We start from the raw sequence: 13,640 nt of genomic DNA on the forward strand, positions 1-13,640 counted from the left end.
TTTATGTGCCTGAAGATTTTATCACTAGCTTTAGAGAGAGAGAGAGAGAGTGCGCGCAAACAAGTGTATTGTGAAGTGAATTTCTTGAGCAGACTAAGGATGGATGAATCAGCTGCAACAAGAGGAGACCTGGGCTTTCACTCAGTCCACACAAAAAAACACTGAAAGTTAACAACCCAACAAAACATTTGAATACCTTGTTTTTCCTCCTTACTTTTAAATGGCAAATAACTCTAATTGAAGTTAGGTTTATATATATGACCCCGGCCTTTCCAATACCACAGTATCTGAGCATCTCTCAGGTATTTGTGGATTTACTCTCACAATACCCACGTGAGGTAGAGCTGTTTTATATTTTTTTTAAACAGGGAACTGAGGCATAGAAAGAGGAAGTGATTTGCCCAAGGTCACAGCAGACGCCTGTGGCAGAGCCAGGAACTGAATACAGATCTTCTGAATCTAAGGCTGCTGGCTTATGCTCTTCACTCCGTCTGGGACCACATCTACCAAAATACGGTGAGGAAAATTATTCTTGGGATATTTCCAACCCATCTAGAAGCAGATCCCAGAAGTATCAGAGAAAAACTTATGATTAGAAGCTTTCCATACAAATATTGCAATCCAGAGAATTTAGGACAAGGATACAAACTTTTGGTGCTTATCTGAACTGAACCTCTGAGCTTTTTGAAGTTCATCCAGGGCCAATATGGACCTCATAGTAATTACGTGAGAAGACTTATATTGCTTAAACTTTTTTAGGCTGGGAATTGGAATGCTCAGCAGATTAGTAATGAACTACTGAGCCTTTCACCTCTAGGTGACTGGTTCAAATCCAGTCTGGTGGCAGTCTGTGTGAAATAAGGGAGTGTCCTGAAAAGAATTCCTAGAAAACTAGTGTCCATATCATGAAAATCACCATGGATCAAGTTAATGGCAGTCCCAGCAGAGAAGCCAAGTAATGAATGGGGATGGAGAACATTGTAATAATGCAGAGACTAGATACTGTGGTGATCTGCATACTAGAAGTATCAAAGGTTGACAGACAGACAGAGGAGCAGTCCATGTGCTCCCAATGACTATGTAAGCTCAAAAAGGGTTGAATGAAATTTCTCCCCCAAGTAATCATTTTTAATAACATGAAGAACTAGGCTGTATTTGCAGCAGTTCCTACATCAAAAAACTTAGAACTGAGTTCCTGCCATTTATACTAAACATGAAATAAGAAAGTGTATTTGAAATGCAATAACCTGTAATTTTTAAAAAATATAGTTGTGGTCTATCTTGTGATTTGGATTATGCATCCACACAAGGGATGGGTGGGGTTCTTTTTCCCCTACATCTCTTTGTAAGTTACCTGGACCTTGAGTTCAGGTACACAGGCGTGCAGTGCCTACCTATTTTCACAGACAAAGCAGATGGTTGGGGACCGGGGGTGGGGAGTGGGGGAGAAGAGAAATGAATGGCACCAAGGCTATACCACCAGCTGTGCTGGAATAGGGGGTCAAGGTGTGGTAACTTTCAACAGCAAATTACAGCTTCCCCAGGAGCAAAGGAGAAGAAGGGAGGGAACTGAGCCTCAGAGATGCCTCTCTGAGGCAAAGTGCCTCCTGAAGCTATTCCTAGGACAACACTGCATATGCAGCACCCCTGCTTCCGGGCTGTGCCTGAAGGTATAATCTAGCCCTTTAGATCTATTTCCAAAGCCATTTTCACTTTGAGTGCCTGGTGATTTCCCTTTAAAAACTGCCACCTCCCTAGGGCAGAGCACAAAGTTTTAAAAGCAAAAGCTATGTGATATCTTTTGGGAATCGGTGTTGCAGTTTATTAATGGGGAAACTAAATTATTAAGTCCCACACTGGTCCAAATATGCTTTCACAGCTGGAGAAAAGCACAATGGTCTTCCTTTTCCAGCCTTGGCTACAGTAATACAGCACAACTATTCATTACCCTCATCATGGAAAAGGCCCTCTCAATTTAGTACTTAATATAATTATGGCAAATTAAAAATGTTTAGAAAAGGAAACTCTTTCCTTTCCAGAGCTACTACTTTACCTCTCTTAAACCCTGTCACTTGAAAATGGGCCTACGTATTTAATAGTGTGACCTTTCTTTCTTGTTGCCGCTCAGTGAGTAGACAACTCAGAATTTAAACCTCCTCCATGCTAATGTCTATTTCTGAATTTAATGTTACATGTCCAAAGGATAACTAGAGAATAGCAGCACAATGTTCCCCACATATAGCTAAGGCGGCTTCAGTTCCACCACCGAGACAGCTGTTAGAAGGCAATTTTCATCTCACTTACATTTGCTCACAATGACCTCAGTTAAGTTCATAGAATCATAGAACTGGAAGGGACCTTGAGAGGTCATCTAGTCCAGTCCCCTGCACTCAAGGCAGGACTAAATATTATCTAGACCAGTGGTCTCCAAAGTGCAAAAGTGGAGTACACAAGAGGATCCTTCGGGGTGCGTGGCAGGAGGAGCGGCTTTTTTTTTGCTTCGGCAGTTTGGGCGGGAGTCCGAGCGGCTTTTTTTTTTTTTTTTTTTGCTTGGGGCAGCAAAAATGGTAGAGCCGGCCCTGCGGCATGGCAGGGGGTGCGTGCTCAAAAAATTTTTACTGATAGGGGTGCTGGATCAAAAAAGTTTGGAGACCACTGATCTAGACCATCCCTGACAGGTGTTTTATCCAACATGCTCTGAAAAATCCCCAATGACGGAGATTCCACAACCTCCCTAGGCAATTTATTCCAGTGCTTAATCATTCTGACAGTTAGGAAGTTTTTCTTAATGTTCAATCTAAATCGCCCTTGCTGCAATTTAAGCCCACTGCTTCTTGTCCTAGCCTCAGAGGTTAAGAAGAACAATTTTTCTCCCTCCTCCTTGTAACAATCTTTTATGTACTTGAAAACTGTTATCATGTCCCCTCTCAGTCTTCTTTTCTCCAGATTAAACAAACCTTATTTTTTCAATCTTCCCTCATAGGTCATGTTTTCTAGACCTTTAATCATTTTTGTTGCTCTTCTCTGGACTTTCTCCAATTTGTCCACATCTTTCCTGAAATGTGGTACCCAGAATTGGACACAATACTCCAGTTGAGGCCTAATCAGCGTGGAGTAGAGCAGAAGAATTACTTTTCATGTTTTGCTTACAATACTCCTGCTAATACATCCCAGAATTATGTTTGCTTTTTTTGCAACAGCATTACACTGTTGACTCATATTTAGCTTGTAATCCACTCTGACCCCCAGATCGCTTTCGGCAGTACTCCTTCCTAGGCAGTCATTTCCCATTTTGTATGTGTGCAACTGATTGTTCCTTCCTAAATGGAGTACTTTGCATTTGTCTATATTGAATTTCATCCTATTTACTTCAGATCATTTCTCCAGTTTGTCCAGATCATTTTGAATTTTAATCTTATCCTCCAAAGCACTTATCTGAAGAAAGGATTCAAATTTGGCTACAAATAAAAATGTGTATCTTTGCAGTATGAGTAATTTCAGACTAATGACCTGGTGTTAATGTGGTTTTCCTTCAAAAGATACAGGGTGATATCCTGGCTCCACTGAAGTCAATGACCAGGATTTTACCCACAGTATCATTCAGGGAAACACAGAAGCCAAGAGGGGGATGGATATATGTAATATGTTTGTATGCCAGTTAACTGCATGATATTAAACTATAAGGGCTCAAAGGTCCTGCAAACCTTTACTGACATTTGTAGTCCCTACTTAGGGGAGAAAGCCCATTGAAGTCAATGAGACATTCTATGTGAGTAAGATTTGTAAGACTGAACTACATGCTAGTTGGTTTCTGCACCACAGAAGGCTGTGAAAATCCCAAAATGAGAACTTCCCCAGAAGCCCAGCTCATCTTTAAAGCAACTAACTTTATAGCACTATAGGGAAAAGTGATCATTTGCCTGGAAGCAGCTATCCAAGTGACACTCTGATACATGGTGAATTGGTGTTTTCATAAAGAAATAAAACATTGGCTTGTAATATTTGAACTGCTATTGGAAGTATCATTTTTGACAGAGTACGTTGATACCTGTCATCATAAGAGGAAATGTCCTTATTGCTACCATTGTTCAACAGTTGAGGGAACATTACCAATAATTAGCAGTGGCTCTCAATTAACTATGCAACTTGTAGATAACAACAAGGTGCACGTTATCACAACGCAATCACTTGAGGACAGTTTTATAGCAGAGAACAACATATTGTGCTTTTCTGGGAAGGGAAATTTCAAGCACTGCAGGGATTATTTTGGTTAAATTGCTTCTGAGTCACACCATCCGTTTGTTGTATTTACAGCATTGCTCACTTGCTTTTCTCATCTACTCCCTACCTACTTTATACTCCCTCATGAAGATGTACCTGGTCATAGAAAGGGCAAAATTGGAACAGTTGCACAATCTCTCCTCCCATCTGATCAACAGTCATTATTCTGTATTGGGATAACATTACTGGGTTATTTTTATTAATTTGTGCTACAGTGGTACCTAACGGCCTCAACTGAGACTAAAGGCCCATTGTACCAGGTGCTGGACAGGCACACAGTAATAGACAGGCCAATCCCCAAAGAGCTTATGTCTAAATACTCAAGACAGACAAAGGCTGGGAGGAGAAACAGTGGCATGGGAAGCTGAAGTGACATGCCCGAAAACAAACAACTGCTCCGGGGCAAACCCCAATTCCCTATCTACTCCCACACTGCCTTTCCAAGGTCTGAAAGGTTCTTCACAGAAAGAGCCTCTTCAAATCCCAAAACAGCTCACCACTCAGAAGAGCAGGTCCACTACACCTACACTGATGGGGGTTTTCTCATTAACCATCCATTTCCTCCCTTGGGTTAAAGCCAAAACTTGAACATTACTTCAAAGTAAATTGTATTAGATGCACAATACATTTTTTGGTCTGAGTCTGTACAGCACCTAGAACAGTCGTGGTTCATGACTGGGGCTCCTAGGTGCTACCACAATATAAATAAATAATACATAATGATAATAGTGTAGTCAACAGACCTTTCCATGAGTCCAGGCCAGGATTTAGGGAGACAGTGTATGGTGATATTAGGCAGCACAGGATGTGTTTTCTTCATCTGGGAGCTAGAGAACCAGAAAGAACTACAGGATCTGTCTGAATGTCTACACTGCAAAGAAAAGCCCACAGCACAACATCTGAGTACGGGTCAACTGACTCACGCGTGCAGGCTCTGGTTGCAGGGCTAAAAATAGCAGTGTAGACATTTGGGCTCGGGCTGAAGCCCAGGCTCTGAAACTCTGCAAGGGGGGAGGGTCTCAGAGCCCAGGCTCCAGCCTGAGCCCAAACGTCTACACTGCTATTTGATAGCCCTGCAAGCCTGAATCAGCTGACCCGGGCTCTGAAACTCGGTGCCATGGGCTTTTTAACACAGTGTAGACATAGGATCTGTGTCCAGCAAGCCTGACTGAACAAACCCCTTTTATATTCATTCCAATCAAATTCTGTCTCTTCTCCATCATGAGGGGCATTATAAATAGTGTAAAACAGATACACTGGGCCAAGTTAACTGGATTTACATCAGGCAGGAAAACTGGTCCATTATAAACAGAATCACAAACACAAATGTTGTGCTTTTCCGACCCCAAACACCTATGTCCCTCTCTGGACTGACAATAGTAGAAATCTATTTGGAATGCAGCTCAAATTATTGGCCTGGTCTGCTAATGCTCCAACCAGAATGAGATGAATTCGGTGTTTGGAGAAAGCCTTCATAAACCAAGTAAGGATTTTCCCCTTTATGAGAATTTTTTTAAAAGCTGATGTTGTTCAAAGCTGAATTGACTTTGACTCACATCTAAAAGAAAAAGGTAACAGACTTACAATACAGTGTGGGGTTTCCTTTTAAAGCAACGTGGCAACAGAAAGCTGAGAGATTAACCTTATAAAATGTATATCTGTTCTACTTGTGCTTGTGCCAGGAGCTTATCAAAAGGAACCCACTAGTCCAGTAGTAACTCCAGTGGTAATTTCACATCAGACTTCCAGGGATTCCATGGATCATTCAGCAGCCTTTCCTCAGTGAATTGCAACACATTCACTAAGATGTTAAAAGGCCTTGAATCCTTAGGGTCACATCCCGCTTCCTTAGAAAAATGATTCAGGGTATGTGCCAGACAATTTTCAAGACAGGGAGAAATTGTTCCTTCTATTTTGCCAAGATTTCCCACAGTGACTAATAGCTAGCCACACCATGCTGTACAGCAGAGTTCCCTAACTCTAGTGAATGAGATGTGTAAATTGTTTACCAAGAGACTAGAAGCCTGTGTCATTACAATCAAAGAAAAGAGCTGCCACACTGGCTTCTGATTTTTTTTAGTTTTAGTTTTTTTGGTGTGCTTTCACTGGCACTCACCTACAGGTAACAAAAATCACGACCTCTTTGTAGCACTGAAGAAACCCCAGCAGCTACCAGAGCTTCTACTGGTGCTGCATTAGTGTGGGTGTAAAAATATCTTTAGATTAATCTTGACTTTCAATTTGAAAAAATAACCAGCTAACAGCATTCAGATTGTTATCTCGGGATTTTATTTACATGCATTCCTCAAAACCACACATGCTGATTGCTGCTTTTAGCCATATTCTGCAGCAAGGACTCTTTGGATGCAGAAGTTGTGCAGACAGTTAGCACCTGTTGTATCTTTATTTGGGGAGGAGGGTGCTAATTAAGGGAAGAGTTAATTGAAGAAGGATGGTTTTATGGTTAAGGCAATTGATTGGGACTCCGGAGATCTGAATTCAGCTCCCAGTTTTGCACCATACTTCCTGTGTGATCTAGGACAAGTCATTTAATTGCGCTGTGGCTCTGTTCCCCATCTTGTAAAATACAGATAATAATCCTTCCTTCTTGCTACCCTTAGTCTGTCTATTAGGCTGTATGCTCTTCAGGACAGAGATTGTCTCTTGGGCTATAGCCACACTAGAGATCTTACTGCAGCGCAACTGTGCCACTGTAAACTCACTAGTGTAGCCATTCTAAGCCCATGGAAGTGAGCTCTCCCATCGACTTAATCTATCCCCAACTAGTGGCGGTAGGTATGTTGGTGGGAGAAGCTCTCCTGCCAACATAGCGCTGTCCACACTGGTGCTTAGAATGGTGTAACTTATGTTGCTCTGGGGGTTGGGGGGTGGCTTATTCACATCGCTGAGCAACATAAGCTATACTGACATAAGTGGTAGTGTAGACATAGCCTTACTGTGTGTTTATACATCTCCTAGTACAACAGGGTCTGAATCTCAGCTTGGACTTCTAGGCACTAACAGGATACAAATAATCTAATTACTATTATTTCTTTGGGGGGGATTTTTATAGTAAATGTATTTGATTCTTCCTCCTTAATTAATCAATACTGAGCTCCATAAGTGTACCAGTGATTGTCGATGCTAATTAAGGCTACGTAATATTTCCAATCTTAACACTCCCATTCCAGGGCTGATTGCAGTGTGTTACTGAATAAAAGTAACACAGATACTATATCATTCAAATGGAAACTGAATTGCTGCAAAACTGTCACTACACTAGAGTTGATTTACACAAGGGCAGAGTTTTGTTTTGAATATATTTCATAAACATTGAGAAGGCTGCTTTAAGCACCAAGAAAACGTTATTGATCTTGGCTCATAGCAAAGAATCACAAGAGATTCTCATATCTTAGAGAGCGAAAAACTGCATAAGAGCCTGCACCCGTCAAAGGTGCTGTACCATGAACGTTATATTTTATAACTGAAAAAAAAAAGAATCCCAAGCTAAGACTTCGTACGTGTTAGTTTTCAGCCCAGAGCAAAGTTTTGTCTCCACATTACAAAGCCCACAAACCAAAGGGAGTATAATGGAAATATTGACACAACCTCCACTATAGCTATACAAACATAACACAAATAATCTGAGATTTCAGAGCACTCCAAAGGGAAGGCTCCATCTCCAGAACAATGGGTACCTTTTAGTTTCTCTTTATCCACATTGCTAATTAAACAAGTAGCCTGGCAATTCTGCCTTGGAAAAATCCTCTTTCATCCTTTGTGAAGGCCTGAAGTCATGGAGAGGCAATATTAACAAACATACCAGTCAGCTGCTACAAATTCTGCAGAATATTCCTTCTTAAATCACCCAGTTTCCGTATGTTACACAGATACCTGCACACACAGTATCTGGATCCAAATACAAGTACAATAAAAGGCCTTTAGACAGTATGTGGGAATAACTGATATAAAGTCTTGGTCCCTGGATCCATCTTAAATGAAGCATTCTAAGTCTGGATATGTTATTTCAGGATTTTTTGTTTGCCTGTTCTCTCACTTGGAAGCTGGGCAGAAAGGAAAAAAATGTTGCATCCATACTGTACATCTCTTTGGCTCCTGCCATCTGCAAAATGGCAGCCTACGGAAATGTTTGAAACAGCCTTGTCAGAATGCTGGCTGGAAATTTACAGTATGCTAAAATGTGTCAAATTATCATCATGGCAGCAGAATGTTGGTAATAAACTTTGCAGTCAGGAAAACTGTACTTCAGGAGAGTAACTGATTAACAGAGATTCAGAAGCTAGAATTAGGAATGTTTATAAAGTGGACACCAAGGTGGCAAAATCAAGGCAGCATGCGTTTCTGCTTAATGGCAATTTTACAGAGCAATAGACAGAATATGAAAAGGTTTGGAGGTGTTGAGCGCTGTTCCTTAAGTGCTAAGGAATTTAAGCTCAACAGCTGCCCAGAGTGTGCTGAGAAGAGGGTGAAATTCAGCCACACCATTCTGAGCCAGGGTTGTCCTCTTACATTCACACAAAAATACCGAGGAGTGTCGAGTGGCCAGAAAGAACATGTTGGTAGGTGAGGTTGGGTGAGGCTGGAAGCCTGGTATTTAAGTGCAATCCTATGCATTTCAGTTAGGTACACAACAACCACATTACTTCATAAAAGTTACTACACGCTTCACCTCTAGTACCTTCTTGTAGCAGTGTGCTCAGTGTCGGAGTCATGTATTCTGGAAAGCACGATGCAAATCCCAGCACAGGCAGTCTAAAGAGCACCAGCCATGCGTAAGAACAGAAGCAGCTGGAGACGTGAGGGTAAAACAGCAAACAGGCCCCTGTAATTCCTTTCCAAACAGACACATTCTGATTGCCAACTGCCATTGCTTAAGATGTATCTTGTTTTCCCTTACAATCTCCTTAGTAACCACTGCAGGAATGTATGCACACCTGAAATGTGCTGCAAGAGACATCTCACCACGGAAAGTGGAGCCATGAAAAACAGCAGTTTTCACTGAGCAAATCCTGTGCTAATGCACACAAGGCAGAGAGGCAACACTAATGAAGAAACCCCAGATTAGGCTTCTTGCCCTTTAACTCAGTGACTATAAATTGCAGATACAGTGGCTGGAACAGCTTTCTACTGGCTTGGTGAATCAGAAGCAGGTAAGCACCATGCCCAGCATACGCAGTAGCGGCTTAATCTGTGCTGCCTCCTAGTTCTAGTTCCAGAGCTTGGCAGGATCTAGCCCTAGAAGAGTGGTCCAATAGCCACTGAAGCCAATGGGAGTCTTTTCATTGACTTGAATGGGCAATGAATGGATCACCTAGACAATGAGTCAGTCGAACGCTAAATCAGACTGATCTAACTAAATACTGTAGCATAATATAAAATAAGCAGGACTAAATTCTACCCTGGAATGCAAGTACTATTGATTTCAAAAGGATCCCCCTGGGTATATTCAAGGGCAGAAAGTGGCATTAGCCTGAAGGTACTGCAGATTCCTAACCATAGAAGCTTTTTCAGGGTTGTTCAGAGAGACTCATCCTCTCCTATGCTCTGTCCAGTAACGCGCCTTGTTAAACACACAGCCTAGTAACAGAAACTGAAATTCGGTCCCTCTCTCCCACTCAACTCGTGATTCAGTGTTGCAATAAAACATATGGAAATTAAACGTAGGGGCCATAAAAAGAATACAGGAGCAAATCCTTGCCTCAGCTACGTTTTTATGCAACCCACATTGAATAAATCATTCCATAATCTCAGTACATTTACACAGGACTCAGGTCTCCAGTCTCCAAATGAAACCCAGATTAAGGTGCCTGTTTAAATCCTATTTTGTTGAATAAAACAGAATTTATCCTTGCAGTCCATGTGGAGCAGAGGAACCACAGGGATGTAGCCTCAAGCCAACAAAAAGACAGGAATACATTGCAAACCCCACAGATTACTGACCCAGTTCAGACATTATCCTCCACCTTCACATTCATTCCAGGGTCCCTCTCACCAACAATGGCAGAGTGGCTGCCATTGCTCACTACCAGTGCAGGCTGTGAACCACTGACAGAGTTTTACCAAGCCTATAGGGAAAGCTAATTCTGCTCTGGGCAGCATTAACCTCTGCAGGTTTTTGGTGAGAAAAACCCTACCTGTGGAGAGCGAGGGAAATAAACTGCAAAGGGCAGCTCTCCCCAGCACTTCCCTCCTCCATTGCCTGGTCATGCCTTCTGAGAATTTGTGTGTCAGGGAGAAAGATTGGGGGCGGGGGGAAGGGTACCCCACAGACGGGAGAATAGTGACTATGTGAACCTCTTCGGCTTTGTTCCCCTTTGCCCTATGCACTGGGGTGAAATGTATGGGCCAGAGTGTTTAATTCAAGTGGGGTGACATGAATGTGTTGATGGTAAAGGTTAGCAATTTGCTAGTCCCACACTGACCTCCATCACTAGTTTCAGATTATACAGCACGTTTAGTCTTCAAAGCAATTGACAAATATAGGTCCTGAGCCTCCAAACCATTAAACACATGTTTAACTGTAAGACCATTTACTTCACTGGGACTAGTGCTGTGTTTAAACTTAAACACAGGCTTAAGTATTTGGATCAAAGCCATAATCTACCTACCCTTCATATTACAGGAAGTGCATTGAAAATGGGTCCTGCCAGCCAGACATAATGTATTTTTAAAGGAAACTATGTCACTTACAATAGCTCCCAATTCCTTTGGCCAAAACTGATAGTCTGTTCAAATCCATCTCTAGCTCTAGTATAAAGGTGCTCTGAGTGCCTGATTGATTAGTTGTTGGAGAAAGAGTTGAACTATTCTGACTTTTCACTGCTCCCACTGCTAAATCCCAAAGTGCAACAAATGCACTTTAAAAACAGTAATATGCTCTGTGCGTGCTGGCCTTGGTGAGCCATTTCACAAAGCGTTAGTAAATTTAGCCACTACGCATTTCAGATCTTAAAAGATTTTTGATCATTTCACTAGTTGAGCATTCCAAACTCTTCTAATGTATTTCACGTCGTCTCCTTAGCTCTTGTGTACAGATATATAGATATCATTTTGTAGGTAACTAGCCTGTGCTGTCAGAAAACAAGGTATAAATAGCCTGATTTTAAATAAAGAGCTATTGTAACAGTGGACCTTTAGGGTAAACTCATTCAGAAAGGAAACTATTCTCTTTTATATACAGAAGTGACAGCTAGAATGTGTACAAATTTCACTTTCAGCACAAACACAGCCTTTCCTAGGATGTAACAAAACTGTGATCTGGATAAACAGGAAAATTCCATGGTTTCCTGCTTATACAAATAGAACCACCATGGGGTACTGATTCCAAGAACAATTATATTCTCTGGCATATGAATGAAAACAAAAGCAAATGCATATAATTGTGCAGTCAGATGAGATCTCATTTAAACAAAAAGAAAAGACTGAGTTGTTCTGTAATTATGTTCTTCTTAACACAGTGTCCCAGCTTTCAATGAGATTTTGTTTTCTTTTGTTTTCTGTACATCTTGACTCAGGCAAAATTCCTAGTGATTTCAATGGGGATCTTTGCATGAGTAAGGGATGACAATTCAGTCTCCACAGGAAATGAAATCTCAGTTTCACCCAGTGTTTTCTTGGAAGTATGGCTTCTAATTGCAAGCTTGGAACTGTGGAAATTTTATTTTTTTAAAAGACAGCAGTGATGCTATGTTGCTATGACTGAAAATAAAATGCCACAGAAAAACAAGTGCAACATGCATTTAATGTGTGAAGATAATGGCACCATAAAGCAAGTATTGGTGCATTTCTTGTCTGATTCACTGAGGAATGGATACATGGTGCATGTTATACGCTGTCTACCTGGGTGCTATTATTATGGTCTACTGGATTTTTGTGAAGTGCAACTTAAATATTTGTACCTGTGCCCCAAGCAAAGGATGGGTAGGCATTTCAAAAGTAAAATATTATACAAATTAATAGTCCTGAGGCTTCTTTGCAAATGTTAATTTTCTGTCTGAGGAGGATTCCCATATTTTCAAAGCAATAGATCCCAATGAATGCTGATTGCTCCATTGTGTGGGTGCATTTCTAGAAACGCAGACTCTGAATGTGATGTTGAGTTCACAAGGATTTAACTGCTAGCATTGTCAGGATTCAGTTATTACTACTGCATTAATAAAGAGAGGCGAGACAGTACAATCTAATCTTCAATAGCACAGGTATTGTTCGTGGGGAGAAGGAAGATTTGCCAGTTCACAAGGCATAAGAAATCTCAGCTATCTCAAATACACACACACACATTTTCGGCCAGCAGAAAGGATGCCTTACCTTCTCAGAGCGCAATCCCTGACAGCTCGGACGACAGAGCCCCTGCCCCAAATCCTGCTGGGGATCAATGGAGCAAATTTCCCATGTCCTTACTGCGTCCTCCTCACCATAGTAAAAAGTTCCTCTCAACACATCGCCACCGGGTGTCTGACATGATGCCCAGCTCGGTTGTGGCTGCCAGCCTCCCTCCCCCGCTCTTGGATTTAAAGATCCTTCTGTGGGGCCAGACACGTTTCTCCTTCCTCCTCCTCCGAACTGTCACCGTCACCAAGTCTCCCCCATGCACGGCTCGGTGCCTGGTGGGCTGTGCTCTGTCAGTTGCAAGCAGGCAGCCCCTGCCTTTTCCAAGCAGTTGTTGCTCTAACTCCTTCAGTCAAAACACTCTGGCTATTTACGCGTAAGCCGGCCTCTGAAGCTGCCCCTTCTCGGTCCGATTCGGAGGGAGAGCAGCAGCAGAGAAACACAGCGCGAAGGAGAAAGGCATTTACATTAGAAAGCTGTACAGCTGTTTGAGGGAGTCTGCAGCAGGAAATACCAGAAGACTTATCCAACCACATTAGAAAGGGGGTAAAAAAAAGGAAGCATATAAAACCTGGGCAGGATCATCGAATCACGGGTTGGATTTTAACACTGTGTTTGCCCACTTTTATAATTGAATGGGGGGGAGGGGGGATTACTTTACTCGGGGGGGGGGAGAGGAATCAACAACAAGACATCAGGACGAGATAAATGTATAGCAACTATTTACCCAAGAGTGCCACAGACTTTATTACTCACAGAATGTGGAGTTTCTAGCACTCTAATAAACCTTCCTCTGCTCTCTCTTCCCCCAGAGTTTGAGATTTTCTTTCTCTTAGACATTCAAAGCCTGCAGAACAGAAAATGGGAGCAGGCTTACTCAGACAAGGGACATGCTACCCCCTATTGGACAATCAATCTCCAAAAGAGGCATTTAATTAAAATCTGAAACAACTGGGGAGGGGGGAGGCACAGGCTAAAGTAAAAAGAAGCTAATGGCGAAGGTCTTACCA

General features: G+C 41.9%; 1 protein-coding gene across 5 annotated transcripts in view; it reads right to left on the minus strand.

Moving 5' to 3' along the window:
• The window catches only part of OSBPL5 (oxysterol binding protein like 5), a 231,479-nt gene extending 218,320 nt beyond the window's left edge, over positions 1–13,159 (minus strand). For 3 of the 5 annotated variants that reach the window (XM_065594719.1, XM_065594721.1, XM_042858785.2), the window contains exon 1: positions 12,610–13,158. The gene's annotated coding sequence lies outside the window, so the exon portion shown is untranslated. Of the gene's footprint in view, positions 1–12,609 lie in introns of all 5 variants that reach the window. The other 2 variants (XM_042858786.2, XM_005293935.5) reach the window with 2 other exon arrangements.
• Between the last annotated feature and the right edge of the window lie 481 nt (positions 13,160–13,640).

This window comes from Chrysemys picta, chromosome 4 (assembly GCF_011386835.1).
Source record: "Chrysemys picta bellii isolate R12L10 chromosome 4, ASM1138683v2, whole genome shotgun sequence".
In the NCBI taxonomy this organism is placed as follows: domain Eukaryota; kingdom Metazoa; phylum Chordata; order Testudines; family Emydidae; genus Chrysemys; species Chrysemys picta.